The sequence below is a fragment of the Primulina eburnea genome, chromosome 4, assembly GCF_022965805.1.
Source record: "Primulina eburnea isolate SZY01 chromosome 4, ASM2296580v1, whole genome shotgun sequence".
In the NCBI taxonomy this organism is placed as follows: domain Eukaryota; kingdom Viridiplantae; phylum Streptophyta; class Magnoliopsida; order Lamiales; family Gesneriaceae; genus Primulina; species Primulina eburnea.
This window is the reverse complement of record NC_133104.1, coordinates 12985104-12999436: the sequence shown is the minus strand read 5'-3', so window position 1 is coordinate 12999436 and position 14333 is coordinate 12985104.

Genomic DNA, 14333 nt, shown 5'->3' with positions numbered 1-14333 from the left:
TTCCGTTATATCTCTGATCATGTCATGTCCAATTTCAGGCACTTCAGAGATATCATCCCAATAAAGAGGGGATCGGCACTTCTTTCCGTACAACGCTTCAAATGGTGCCATCTCAATACTCGTCTGATAGCTGTTGTTGTACGAAAATTCACAAAGAGGCAATGCATCTTGCCAATTAGTGCCAAAATCTAGCACTACTGCTCTCAACATATCTTCCAATGTCTGGATAGTCCGCTCTGACTGTCCGTCGGTCTGTGGATGATATGCGGTACTCAGATGTAACTTCGTACCGAGAGCCTGCTGCAAACTCTGCCAGAAGTGCGAAGTAAATCGAGGATCACGATCTGATATAATCGACTTCGGCACTCCATGCAATCTAACCACTTCTCTGACATAGATCTCTGCCATCTGCTCAAATCTGTACGTCATCTTGTACAGTATAAAACATGCGGATTTGGTCAATCTGTCAATCACGACCCAAATCGCATCACAACCTTTGGAGGAACGCGGCAACTGCGTCACGAAATCCATGGAAATATGATCCCATTTCCATTCAGGAATGGACAAACTCTGTAATAATCCTCCTGGTTTCTTTTTTTCTGCCTTCACCTGCTGGCAATTCAGACATTTGGAAACAAATTCGGCGATATCAGTCTTCATTTGTTTCCACCAGAACTGTCCTTTCAAATCGTTATACATCTTTCTGCCACCTGGATGAATACTAAATCGACTGTTGTGCGCTTCTGAAAATATCTGTCGTCTCAAATCTGAAACATTCGGCACAACCAGACGATTATTCGCATACAAGACGTTATCACGTACCTGATATTTTGATCGATGTCCTGTTTTAACCATCGATACTGATTTCTGTATATTCTGATCACCTCGCTGAGCTGCCTTAATTCTCATAATCAGCTCTGGTTCTACTTGCACTGTATAAAGTCTCAACGGTCTATAATCTGTTTCAAATTCTAATCCAGACAAACAGCAGTCTTCTATCAAATTTGAAACACCAATCGTCGATAAGGATAAAGAACATACCTTTCGACTCAGTGCATCAGCTGCTGCATTAGACTTTCCTGGATAATATTTGATTTCACAATCAAAATCTTTAAGCAAATCAAGCCATCTTCGTTGCCTCATATTCAATTCAGATTGTGGAAACAGATATTTCAAACTCTTATGATCAGAATATATCTCAAACTTTTCACCATAAAGAGAGTGTCGCCATATCTTTAATGCAAAGACAATGGCTGCCAATTCTAGATCATGAATTGGATAACGAGTCTCATGTGGTTTAAGCTGTCTTGAGGCATAAGCGATAACATGCCCTCGTTGCATCAGCACACATCCCAACCCTCGGTGAGAAGCGTCGCAATAAACCACAAAATCACCAGTACCAGATGGAATAGTCAACACCGGGGAACTGGTCAGTCTCTTCTTCAACTCCAGAAAACTGGTCTCACATTCTTCAGACCAAACAAATGGAGCATTCTTCTGAGTCAGCTGAGTAATTGGTTTAGCTATACTCGAGAAATCTTTAATGAAACGCCGGTAATATCCCGCTAAACCCATGAAACTGCGAATTTCGGGTACTGACGTTGGTCTTGGCCAAGAAATCACGGCTTCCACTTTACTGGGATCCACTGATATCCCATCTCTGGATATAATATGACCCAGAAATACTACCTGTCTTAGCCAAAACTCACATTTCGACAGTTTAGCATATAACTTCTCAGCCTTAGAATTCACAACACGGTTCTTAAATGCTCAGCATGCTCACTCATATTCTTTGAATAAATCAAAATATCATCGATGAAAATAATCACAAAATCATCGAGATATTTCTGGAAGATACGGTTCATCAATCCCATGAATACAGCTGGAGCATTCGTCAGACCAAACGGCGTGACAATAAATTCATAGTGTCCATACCTGGTTCTGAATGCCGTCTTTGAGATATCAGAATCTCTGCCTCTCAGCTGATGATATCCCGATCTCAAATCGATCTTGGAATATACTGAAGAACCCTGCAACTGATCGAATAAAGCATCTATACGAGGCAAAGGATATTTATTCTTTACCGTTGCCTTGTTCAGTTGCCGATAGTCGATGCAGAGTCTCATCGAACCATCTTTCTTTCTTACGAATAGTACTGGAGCACCCCAAGGAGACACACTCGGTCTGATGTACCCCTTGGCCAGTAAATCTTCCAACTGATCCTTCAATTCTTTCAATTCAACTGGTGCCATTCTGTACGGAGCTCTAGAAATCGGTACTGTTCCTGACATCCGTTCAATGCTGAAGTCTATCTCTCTAACTGGAGGTAATCCCGGGATCTCATCTGGGAAGATGTCAGCAAACTCACGTACCACTGGCAGATCTGCCAATGCTGGACTCGACTTCAGTAAATCTACTGAATATACAAGGAATCCTTCTGCTCCTTTCTGTAATAATCGAGTCATAGATAATACGGATATTAAAGGAATTCTCGATCTAGAACCCTTACCGTAAAATTTCCACTCTTCAGCCATATCTGGTCTGAATCTCACTATCTTGTGGAAACAATCAACTGTCGCTCTGTACTTGGTTAGCATATCAATACCGATAATACAGTCAAAGTCAGACAACCCAAGTACGATGCAATCTAACTCAATCTCATGCCCGTCATACTGTAGTACACAATGGTTAACCAAATTTACGGATATCAAACCCATTCCTAACGGAGAAGAGATAGACACTACAGTAGCTAACGACTCTACAGGAAATGCATGACTTAATGCAAATCGTTCAGAAATAAAGGTGTGTGAAGCACCGGTATCAATCAGTACGTAAGCAGAGTAACCACATACAGAACAGTTACCTGCTACAACGTCATCTGGTGCTTCTTGGGCCTGCTCCTCTGTCAAAGCGAAGACTCTGGCATGCTGTCTAGGAGGCTGACCAACTGTCTGGATTCCTCCTGGCCTCTGCTGTGACTGAGCTGGCGCTGGCTGGAATGTATGAACAGCAGCTGATCGTCTCTCAGTCTGTGCTGCTGATCCCGATGACTCGGCCCCCTGAGTTCTCTGCGAACCTCTCTGTGGACACACTTTAGCAAAGTGTCCCGGCTGTTTACAGAAGTTGCAATTATCAGTCACTCCCTGGCATTGCTCGGTTGCATGTCTTCCTCCGCAATTCTTGCAATAAACTCCAGTGTAACTCTGGCTTTGTCTAGAACCACCGGAGCTGGAAGAACTACTCCCCGATTTCTTGAATTGTTTTCCCCTGACTTTTAAAAATTCTTTCTTTCCTCCACTACTGCTGCCACCCTCAAATCTGGGAGGTGGTTGTTGTGGTCTCAGTGCTGGAGGCACAAATGAAGCCCCTTTCTGTCTCATCAGACCGGCTTCTGCTCCCTTGGCTCTGTTCAGGGCATCAGTAAAATTATCCGGTCGCCCTGTGTTCACCAATGTGAAAATATCGGGGGTTCAGGCCATTGATGAACTGGTCAGCAGTAGCTTCTTCGCTGTCAGCCACATATGGAGCAAATTTCAGCAAGGAAGAGAACTTTGACACGTACTCCTCTATGTTCATCTGTCCCTGCTTGAGGTTGGCAAACTCCGCCCCCTTGTCCTTCCAGTACGACACTGGAAAGAATCGTTGATAAAATTCAGTTCTGAATATATTCCAGGTAATATTCGTACCTCTATGCTCCATGGCTCTCTTCCTCGTAATCCACCAGTCCTTGGCAACATCGTGCAACTAGTGTCCAATCAATTTCACTCTCTTCTCATCCGTATACTCCAAGGATTCGAACAACATTTCTATATCATCGAGCCAACTCTCGCACTCCACAGCGTTCTCTGTTCCTTTCAAGTTCGGCGGATGAAATGATTGAAATCGTTTCAATAACGTTTCCATTGGAGTCGGTGTGACATCATTGGAGAATTTGATGTACTTCCCTGTTCTGGTACTCGTCTCGAAGGCATATCTGAGAATCAAATAGATTAACAACAAATACCACAATTCTGTTGCAATCCTCCTCTAGTCATCTTACTGCTGATCTAGAATCAGTACTGATCCAATCTCAATAAAACATATTACTATATCAAGTCAGATAAGCAAGTAACATGTAAAAAAGCAGTAAGACATGCTAGCATTCAAAAGCAGGAAAGAAAACCTCAATCTACCCCGCTCACTAGCCTCTTCTATCTCACTCTAAAGGATCTATCGCTCTGATACCACCTGTTGTGGGGACCCGGACGCTAATCATGTTCTTAATCTTCATTGGGACTAAATATATTATAATAATCAGGGTCTAAATTTTTTTTTTAAAAAAAATGCGGAAGGTAATGGAATCAAACTCCTATACATATCAGTATAAAAGTATAAATCTGATAAAATATACAATCATACATACTCAGGTTTAACAACTACTATCAAGTGTTTAAACCCTAGCTCTAGTCTAAGTCTGGTATCACCACTCTAATCTCGATCTGTCTTCATCTCTGCGACCATGTACCTGTCCCACCTATTGTCATGCACACATACAAACAAGACAACAGCCGGATAACTCCGGTGAGATATAAATATCCCAGTATAAACCATGTATTAAATGCGTTCATATAAAACATATATAAAAGCATAAACAAACATCAAAACATGTGTCTAGTCTGACTACATGAATCAATGACTCGTGATCTAATCTTATCTTATCTCAAATCTAGGGATCCCAATCTAATTTAGACTTTGGTATTGTGGGGACCCGGACGCTAATCATCTTCTTAATCATCTTTGGGATTTAATTATCAATTCTGATAAACAGGGTCAAAAAATTTTTCTTTTAATAATGTAACTGCGGAAGGTAATGGAATATAAATACTATACATGTCTGTATAAAAATACATTTCAGTATTAAAAGTACAATAATCTAATCTAAGGTTCAACTACTAAAGTTCAAGTAGTAAACTCAAGTCTACTGCAAGTCCGGAATCACCACGCTAAACTCGTCTTTTCTCATCATCTTCTTGACCCCGATCCAGCCCCACCTGTTGTCATGCACACATACAAAACAAGACAACAGCCGGATAACTCCGGTGGGAATAAATCCCAGTATAAAACATGATAAGCATGTATATAAACAAACTAATTCATAAACCATGCGATCATGTATAAACACAATATATTTCATAATCTATGAAATTAAGCATGCAACTCAAATCAGATAAACATGCATATAAACAATCTAAATCATAAAAACATGCTAGCACAACTGGAAGCAATAACGATGGGTCCAATGATCTAGGAGCCACATCCATATAATCATGCAGTCCTAATCAAATCATGTCTAGACTTGACTCGACTAAAACTCTAGGGATCCCGGGGTGAATAAGACGTCACTGGCTGTCACCTACCCTACCAATCGAGGTGCTGTACGTCTTATTCCTAGACTTTGGCCTGATCTGTATCCACATCTACAAAGGGGCGGTGATCTTCCCCTAAGCTGAGATATCGCCGAACATCTAGAAGTCTGGATGATCTCGCAGACTTTCCTATCTTAATGCATGAATACACAATCTGTAAACAAGCATAATCATCTTAATGCAATGCAACATGATCTGTAAACAAAGCATAATTAGATAAAACATAAACAAGAATATAGTATGTGATTTATTGGGCAACTCAAGGATGATCTCGATTGAGTTGTTTCTTCCCGAATATCACATGAATTATACCTTTGTCTTCCCTGTCTGACGAAGAAGATGACCTGTATTCAACTCTGTCCATATCCAATCTGAAATGACAATATCAAATACATAGTATCAATGAACAACTCAATATACAATCTGTTCTGATCAATACTCAATTCAGTATGCAATCTGATCAATGTCTGAACAAGATACAATCTGAGTCATATCAACAATATCACAATAAATCGAGATCATATCTGAATCTGATCCATCTAAATCAACTGATGTTTCGACGGCATAATAATACAATCTGAATAACCCCGTCACTTGAACATCACAAATATAATACTGGAACTCATAATCTGTGTCAACATAATTCATACTCTGAATATTAACACAATTCTGATATAGAATCTCAGTCAATATCTTTCAAAAATCATAACAAATACATAAACAATCTGTTCTTCAGTCTGACTTCAATTATATAATATCTACGGTAGTAGAAACACCATATATGATTCCCGTCAAATTCTGACAATATCATAATTTTAAATCATGTCTAAACGTAACAAAACTTACGTCCAGTTGTAGCCTACGTTGATAGGAACACGGTACTGAAGTCGGATTAGAAATCAGACGGACGAATTTCGTAAAAATCTCAAGTCTAGGCTTCGAACCCTTTTCTTTTTCTATTCCCTCGATTCCTTTCGTTTGAAGACTTAGTTGTATGTATATATATATATATATATATATATATATATATCTTGCATGCAACTCTTACGTGGCAATCTCTCAAATCTTTTGCCCAATTCTCTCAAAATTACGAAAATGCCATTGCCTCCAATAATTACGAAAATGCCATTGCCTCCAATAATTACGAAAATGCCATTGACCTCCCATAATTACGAAAATGCCATTTCCCTCAAATAATTACGAAAATGCCATCCGAAAATCACAAGAATGCCATTCAATATTGAAATCAATTATTTAATTTTCGGGTTCTCACAAAAATGATGACATCTCGGGCCTTACATTTCTCCCCCTCTTAGATCTGAGTTCGTCCTCGAACTCTAAGTAATCAATTCAGATCTATCAGAAGAAATGTATACAGAGTTTAAATCAGAAACTCAAATCTCTGATTTCAGTCTGGAATAAGAATTCACTAAGTATAATATCATACTACATCTCCAATCCTTCTAACAGAATCAATCTTTCCATGTTGGTTTATGACATCTGTTCTTTCTAAACTATCTTCATCTTCCTTCGAATATCTTCAAAAGAATTAGAAATCTGTAATATTCATTGTATACTGTCCTGACTAAAACTATCTCATTACCCATCTGATAAGCTGATAGCTATTGTCACGTCATGATAGTAATTCATAACAACTAGTGTTAACATCCAGCACTGAAGCTGTACAAAAATCTTCCAATCTCTGGCTAATACATTCTGACAGTCTGTCAATCTGTAAAATCATCTAAGAGAGAGTTCATGATATATTCTATCACGAATACAAACGCAAGCAAAATCACAATCTGACATAATCTACTGTGGCATTCTGATCTTTCTGACCACTATTCTGACATCAATCTGTGTCATTTGCTCATGTTTGTACATCATCTTGTACAAACTGATAGATATAGATTGAACAATCTGTCAATCACAATTATATCATATCAAAATCTAAAGAAAATAGCTGTAATGTCATTACGAAAACCATAGAAATGTACTCCCATTTCTATTCAGAAATATACATATTCTGTAACAAATCTTCTGCTTTCTATCTTTCTGTTTTTTCTGTTAGCAATTCAGACCTATCAGTACAATTTCTGCCAACATTTCTGTACAATTTCTGCCATAACTGATCTACTCTGTTTATATCACAACTATCTGTTCGAATATAATACATTCACAAATATCTGAATGAAAACTGAACCCACTACTGTGCATTTCTGACATTACTTGTGACTTCAATTTCGAACTATCCGGTATAAACAATCAGTTAATAATATAAAATAAAGAAGAAATACCTACCTGGTATTCGGCTCTGACTATCAATATCAAAATCTGTAACCAATTCTGAAATATTCTGATATCATACATAATCAGTCCCATATAACACAAAATCAAATATCTGTTATTCTGACTGATGCTCTGTTCTGATTATTACAACCAAATTCTGAACATTCTGATCACATGTCTGACTGTTTACACTAATCTGAATCAAACACTAATTCACAATAACAATAATATTACATCAGATTCAGAATAGAAAGAACCTACACAGATCTAGTGAGTTTAAGAAAACTCATAAAATAACAAAATCAGGCAATCTGTAAATTCTGGCTATCTGACCAATCCTCATACTGCCCAGATCAACTGCTATATCTTATCTGCAAATAACATATGCTCCCGACAATATAAGATATCGCAAATACTAATGTAGAACAATAACAATACTCAGCAGATATATAACAATAAGAGAAGAAGATAATCTGCAGATAATAAATTTCTGACATTTCTGGAATTCTTGATCTTTCTGTCTTAACTGTCTAAATCAATCGATCTTCAGATACTACATATTCTGAATAAACACTGTATCACTCACTGTATACTGGATTCATACCTGACCCATTGCTGTATACAATGATCATAGTTCTCTGAATATTCAATAAAATCTTCAAATATTCCATTTAATCAATCAGATGCTGTTAACATATCAAATATCATGGATATAACAAGCATAACTCTTCAGAATATCTCTGAATACAAAATCTATCAATCTAGAAACAGAATTGAACTATCTTCAAAAGAAATACTCAATCAACTGTAATTCTCAGCCAATGTTCTGATCAGTCAATTCTTTCCATTCATTCTGTATACTCCCTGTTATTCTGTACCGAATTAATACCTAATATTGATTCAGTTCTGAAATCTACCTTTCTGCTATAAAACTTATCTGAAATCTTATCTAGGCAAATATAAGTTAACTCATACTTGACTATCACATCTGTACTTGTTATGCTCGATTTCAGTGGATCTACTGAATACATAAGGATGCAATCTGCTCCTTTCTGTATTAATCGAGTCATATACAATACAGATATCACAGGAATTCTAAATCTAGAATCCTTATCGTGGTATCTCCACTGATCAGTCATCTCTGGTCTGAATCTTACCAATTCTGGAACAATTTCTACAATATCTCTGTACTTGTTTAGCATTACATGTCAATAATGAAATCGAAATCATATAACACAAGTACATCATAATCTAACCCAATCTCGGGTTCATTTCACTGTAGTATATAACATGTCACAGAAATCTCTGACATCAACATATTCCTCAACAACCAAGAAATCAATACTACAGTATACACAGACCCCACAAACATAGCCTATCACCATGCTACTCCATCACAGATACTCATGAAGAATGCATTAGTACACATCAATACGTATGCAATATAATCATAGAGTAACAGTACCTGTCACTATATCATCAAGTGTCTCCTGGGGCTGTTCTTCGATCACCATATCCAAATGGTCCTGCTCCCTGAAATCTTCGGGAACCTCTCTGGGTACAAACTCTAGCAAAGTGCCCCGGCTGTCGACAGATACGACAACTACCAGTAACTCCCTGGCATAGCTCCGTGGGATGTCTTCCTCCGCAATTCCTGCAATACACTCCAGTATAGGTCGGACTAGAACTACTGGAACTCGAGGAACCACTTCCTAACTTCTTGAATGGCTTCTTTTGAGCTTTCAGCAAATCTTGCTTCCTACTCGTACCACCGTGCTCATATCGAAGAGGGGATTGCTGTGTCTGGGGTTGCTTCACACACAACCTTGTCAATTGTCTAACCAGACTCGCCTCCGCTCTCTTTGCTCTACTCAAGATATCAGCGAAATGATAAGGTCGTTGCAAATTCATAAATGCAACTACCTCTGAGTTCAACCCTCTGATGAACTGATTTACTAAAGCTTCATCATTTCCAGCTAGATGAGGAGCAAAACGCATTAGAGTCGAGAATTTAGCAATATATTCATCAATATTTAGCTGTCCTTGGCTCAAATTCTCAAACTCCAATTTCTTGTCCTCTCGGTACGAAGCTGAGAAAAATCTTCGATAGAATTCAGTTCTGAATATTTCCCACGAAATCACTGTACCTCTCTGTGCCCACATTCTTGTACTAGTAATCCACCAACTCCTGGCGGCTTCTCGTAACTGGTAAGGCACCATTTTAACCCTCTGTTCATCTGTACAATCAAGTAAATCAAACAAGATTTCTATATCATCAAACCAGTTTTGACAGTCTTCAGATGTCTCGGTACCACTCAGAATCGGCGGCTGTAATAACTCAAATTCTTTCATCTTTTCTTCTAGCTGAGCTTCTGATGCATCTAACTGTTCAGACGAAGTACTACCCCTTTCTGGAAATCTCCGAGGCGGTATATCTGAATGTCAAACAGATTAGTACATACTCTATACAATCTGTCTCAGCCCTCCTCTGATCCTATACCTCTGATCTAGACTCGGTTCTGATCCAGGCTTAATAATTACATGCTGCGATCAACTCAGATAACAAACAACATGTAATAGGGAAAGCAATAAATCATGCTAGCACCCACAATGTAGTCAACATTGAAATAAATCTCATGCTAGCAATCACATGCAAGGAAAGAAAATTCAATCTACCCCGCTCATTCTCTTCTATCTCAATCTAACTCAGTCTAAAAGATCTATCAGTTCTGACTATCTCAGTCTAAAAGATCTATATCTAAAAGAATCTATTACTAAAGGAACTATCAGCTCTGATACCACCTGTTGTGGGGACCCGGACGCTAATCATCTTCTTAATCATCTTTGGGATTTAATTATCAATTCTGATAAACAGGGTCTAAAAATTTTTCTTTTAATAATGTAACTGCGGAAGGTAATGGAATATAAATACTATACATGTCTGTATAAAAATACATTTCAGTATTAAAAGTACAATAATCTAATCTAAGGTTCAACTACTAAAGTTCAAGTAGTAAACTCAAGTCTACTGCAAGTCCGGAATCACCACGCTAAACTCGTCTTTTCTCATCATCTTCTTGACCCCGATCCAGCCCCACCTGTTGTCATGCACACATACAAAACAAGACAACAGCCGGATAACTCCGGTGGGAATAAATCCCAGTATAAAACATGGTAAGCATGTATATAAACAAACTAATTCATAAACCATGCGATCATTTATAAACACAATATATTTCATAATCTATGAAATTAAGCATGCAACTCAAATAAGATAAACATGCATATAAACAATCTAAATCATAAAAACATGCTAGCACAACTAGAAGCAATAACGATGGGTCCAATGATCTAGGAGCCACATCCATATAATCATGCAGTCCTAATCAAATCATGTCTAGACTTGACTCGACTAAAACTCTAGGGATCCCGGGGTGAATAAGACGTCACTGGCTGTCACCTACCCTACCAATCGAGGTGCTGTACGTCTTATTCCTAGACTTCGGCCTGATCTGTATCCACATCTACAAAGGGGCGGTGATCTTCCCCTAAGCTGAGATATCGCCGAACATCTAGAAGTCTGGATGATCTCGCAGACTTTCCTATCTTAATGCATGAATACACAATCTGTAAACAAGCATAATCATCTTAATGCAATGCAACATGATCTGTAAACAAAGCATAATTAGATAAAACATAAACAAGAATATAGTATGTGATTTATTGGGCAACTCAAGGATGATCTCGATTGAGTTGTTTCTTCCCGAATATCACATGAATTATACCTTTGTCTTCCCTGTCTGACGAAGAAGATGACCTGTATTCAACTATGTCCATATCCAATCTGAAATGACAATATCAAATACATAGTATCAATGAACAACTCAATATACAATCTGTTCTGATCAATACTCAATTCAGTATACAATCTTTTCATAAGTTGCAATTTACGCAATTTGTTGGCATCATACCATGCTTGAATTTAAAGTTTTGATCGCCCAATAAGCTTTATGTTCCAATTCTACAGGCAAATGACAATGTTTTCCATAAACCAACCTATAGGGAGACATAGTCAATGATGTTTTAAAAGCTGTTCGATATGACCAAAGTGCATCTTAAGTCGCAGAGAACCAATTTTTTCTATTTGAGTAACAGGTTTTTCCAAAATTTGCTTTTACTCCCTATTAGCTAATTCAACTGTCCATTTGTTTGAGGATGATAAGCAGTAGTACTTTGTGAGTAATACCATATTTTTTCATAATGAAGCAAATGGTTTATTAACAAGTGAGTTTCCCCATCACTTATCATAGCTCAAGGAATTCCGAATCTACTAAAAATATTTTCTTTCAAAAATTTGATGACGATTTTATGATCATTTGTTCGACATGGAATTGCCTCTATCCATTGGAAACATAATCAACTGCAACTAAAATATACAGTATCCAAACGACGGTGGAAAAGGTCCCATAAAATCAATTCTCCAACAGTCAAGATTTCAATTTCAATGATAGGATTCAAAGGCATCATGTTTTTTTTTGAAATTGCACCCATTTTTGACAATTTTCACAGATCTTGCAGATTTCGTGGGTGTCTTTAAACAAGGGGCCAATAAAATCCACACTGCAAAATTTTGCAGCCGTTTTCTTTGAAGAAAATGTCCTCCGCATGCTTCTGAATGACAAATTTAATGACACTACTTACCTCATTGTGGTATGCAACGTCGAAAATTTGATCTGGATTAAGTTTGTGTTATATGGGACTGATTTGTATGATATCAGAATATTTCAGAATTGGTTACAAGATTTTGATATTGATAGTCAGAGCCGAATACCAGGTAGGTATTTCTTCTTTATTTTATTATTAACTGATTGTTATACCGGATAGTTCGAAATTGAAGTCACAAGTAATGTCAGAAATGCACAGTAGTGGGTTCAGTTTTCATTCAGATATTTGTGAATGGATTATATTCGAACAGATAGTTGTGAAAAACAGAGTAGATCAGTTATGGCAGAAATTGTACAGAAATGTTGGCAGAAATGTACTGATAGGTCTGAATTGCTAACAGAAAAAACAAGAAAGATAGAAAGCGAAGATTTGTTACAGATAGTAATTTCGAATAGAAATGGGAGTACATTTCTATGGTTTTCGTAATGACATTACAGCTATTTTCTTTAGATTTTGATATGATATAATTGTGATTGACAGATTGTTCAATCTATATCTATCAGTTTGTACAAGATGATGTACAAACATGAGCAAATGACACAGATTGATGTCAGAATAGTGGTCAGAAAGATCAGAATGCCACAGTAGATTATGTCAGATTGTGATTTTGCTTGCGGTTGTATTCGTGATAGAATATATCATGAACTCTCTCTTAGATGATTTTACAGATTGACAGACTGTCAGAAGTATTAGCCAGAGATTGGAGATTTTTGTACAGCTTCAGTGCTGGATGTTAACACTAGTTGTTATGAATTACTATCATGACGTGACAATAGCTATCAGCTATCAGATGGGTAATGAGATAGTTTTAGTTGGACAGATTACAATGAAATTACAGATTTCTAATTCTTTTGAAGATATTCGAAGGAAGATGAAGATAGATTTGAAAGAACAGATGTCATAAACAACATGGAAAGATTGATTCTGTTAGAAGGATTGGAGATGTAGTATGATATTATACTTAGTGAATTCTTATTCCAGACTGAAATCAGAGTGAGTTTCTGATTTAAACTCTGTATACATTTCTTCTGATAGATCTGAATTGATTACTTAGAGTTCGAGGACGAACTCAGATCTAAGAGGGGGAGAAATGTAAGGCCCGAGATGTCATCATTTTTGTGAGAACCCGAAAATAATAATTGATTCAATATTGAATGGCATTCTTGTGATTTTCGGATGGCATTTTCGTAATTATTTGAGGGAAATGGCATTTTCGTAATATGGGAGGTCAATGGCATTTTCGTAATTATTGGAGGCAATGGCATTTTCGTAATTTGGAGGCAATGGCTTTTCGTAATTTGAGGAATTGGGCAAAAGATTTGAGAGATTGCCACGTAAGAGTGCATGCAAGATATATATATATATATATATATATATATATACAATACAACTAGTCTTCAAACGAAAGGAATACGAGGAATAGAAAAGAAAAGGGTTCGAAGCCTAGACTTGAGATTTTTACGAAATTCGTCGTCTGATTTCTAATCCGACTTCAGTACCGTGTTCCTATCAACGTAGGCTACAACTGGACGTAAGTTTTTGTTACGTTTAGACATGATTTAAAATATGATATTGTCAGAATTTGACGGGAATCATATATGGTGTTTCTACTACCGTAGATATTATAATTGAAGTCAGACTGAAGAACAGATTGTTTATGTATTTGTATGATTTTTGAAAGTATTGACTGAGATTCTATATCAGAAATTGTGTTAATATTCAGAGTATGAATTATGTTGACACAGATTATGAGTTCCAGTATTATATTTGTGATGTCAAGTGACGGGGTTATTCAGATTGTATTATTATGCCGTCGAAACATCAGTTGATTTAGATGGATCAGATTCAGATATGATCTCGATTTATTGTGATATGTTGATATGACTCAGATTGTATCTTGTCAGACATTGATCA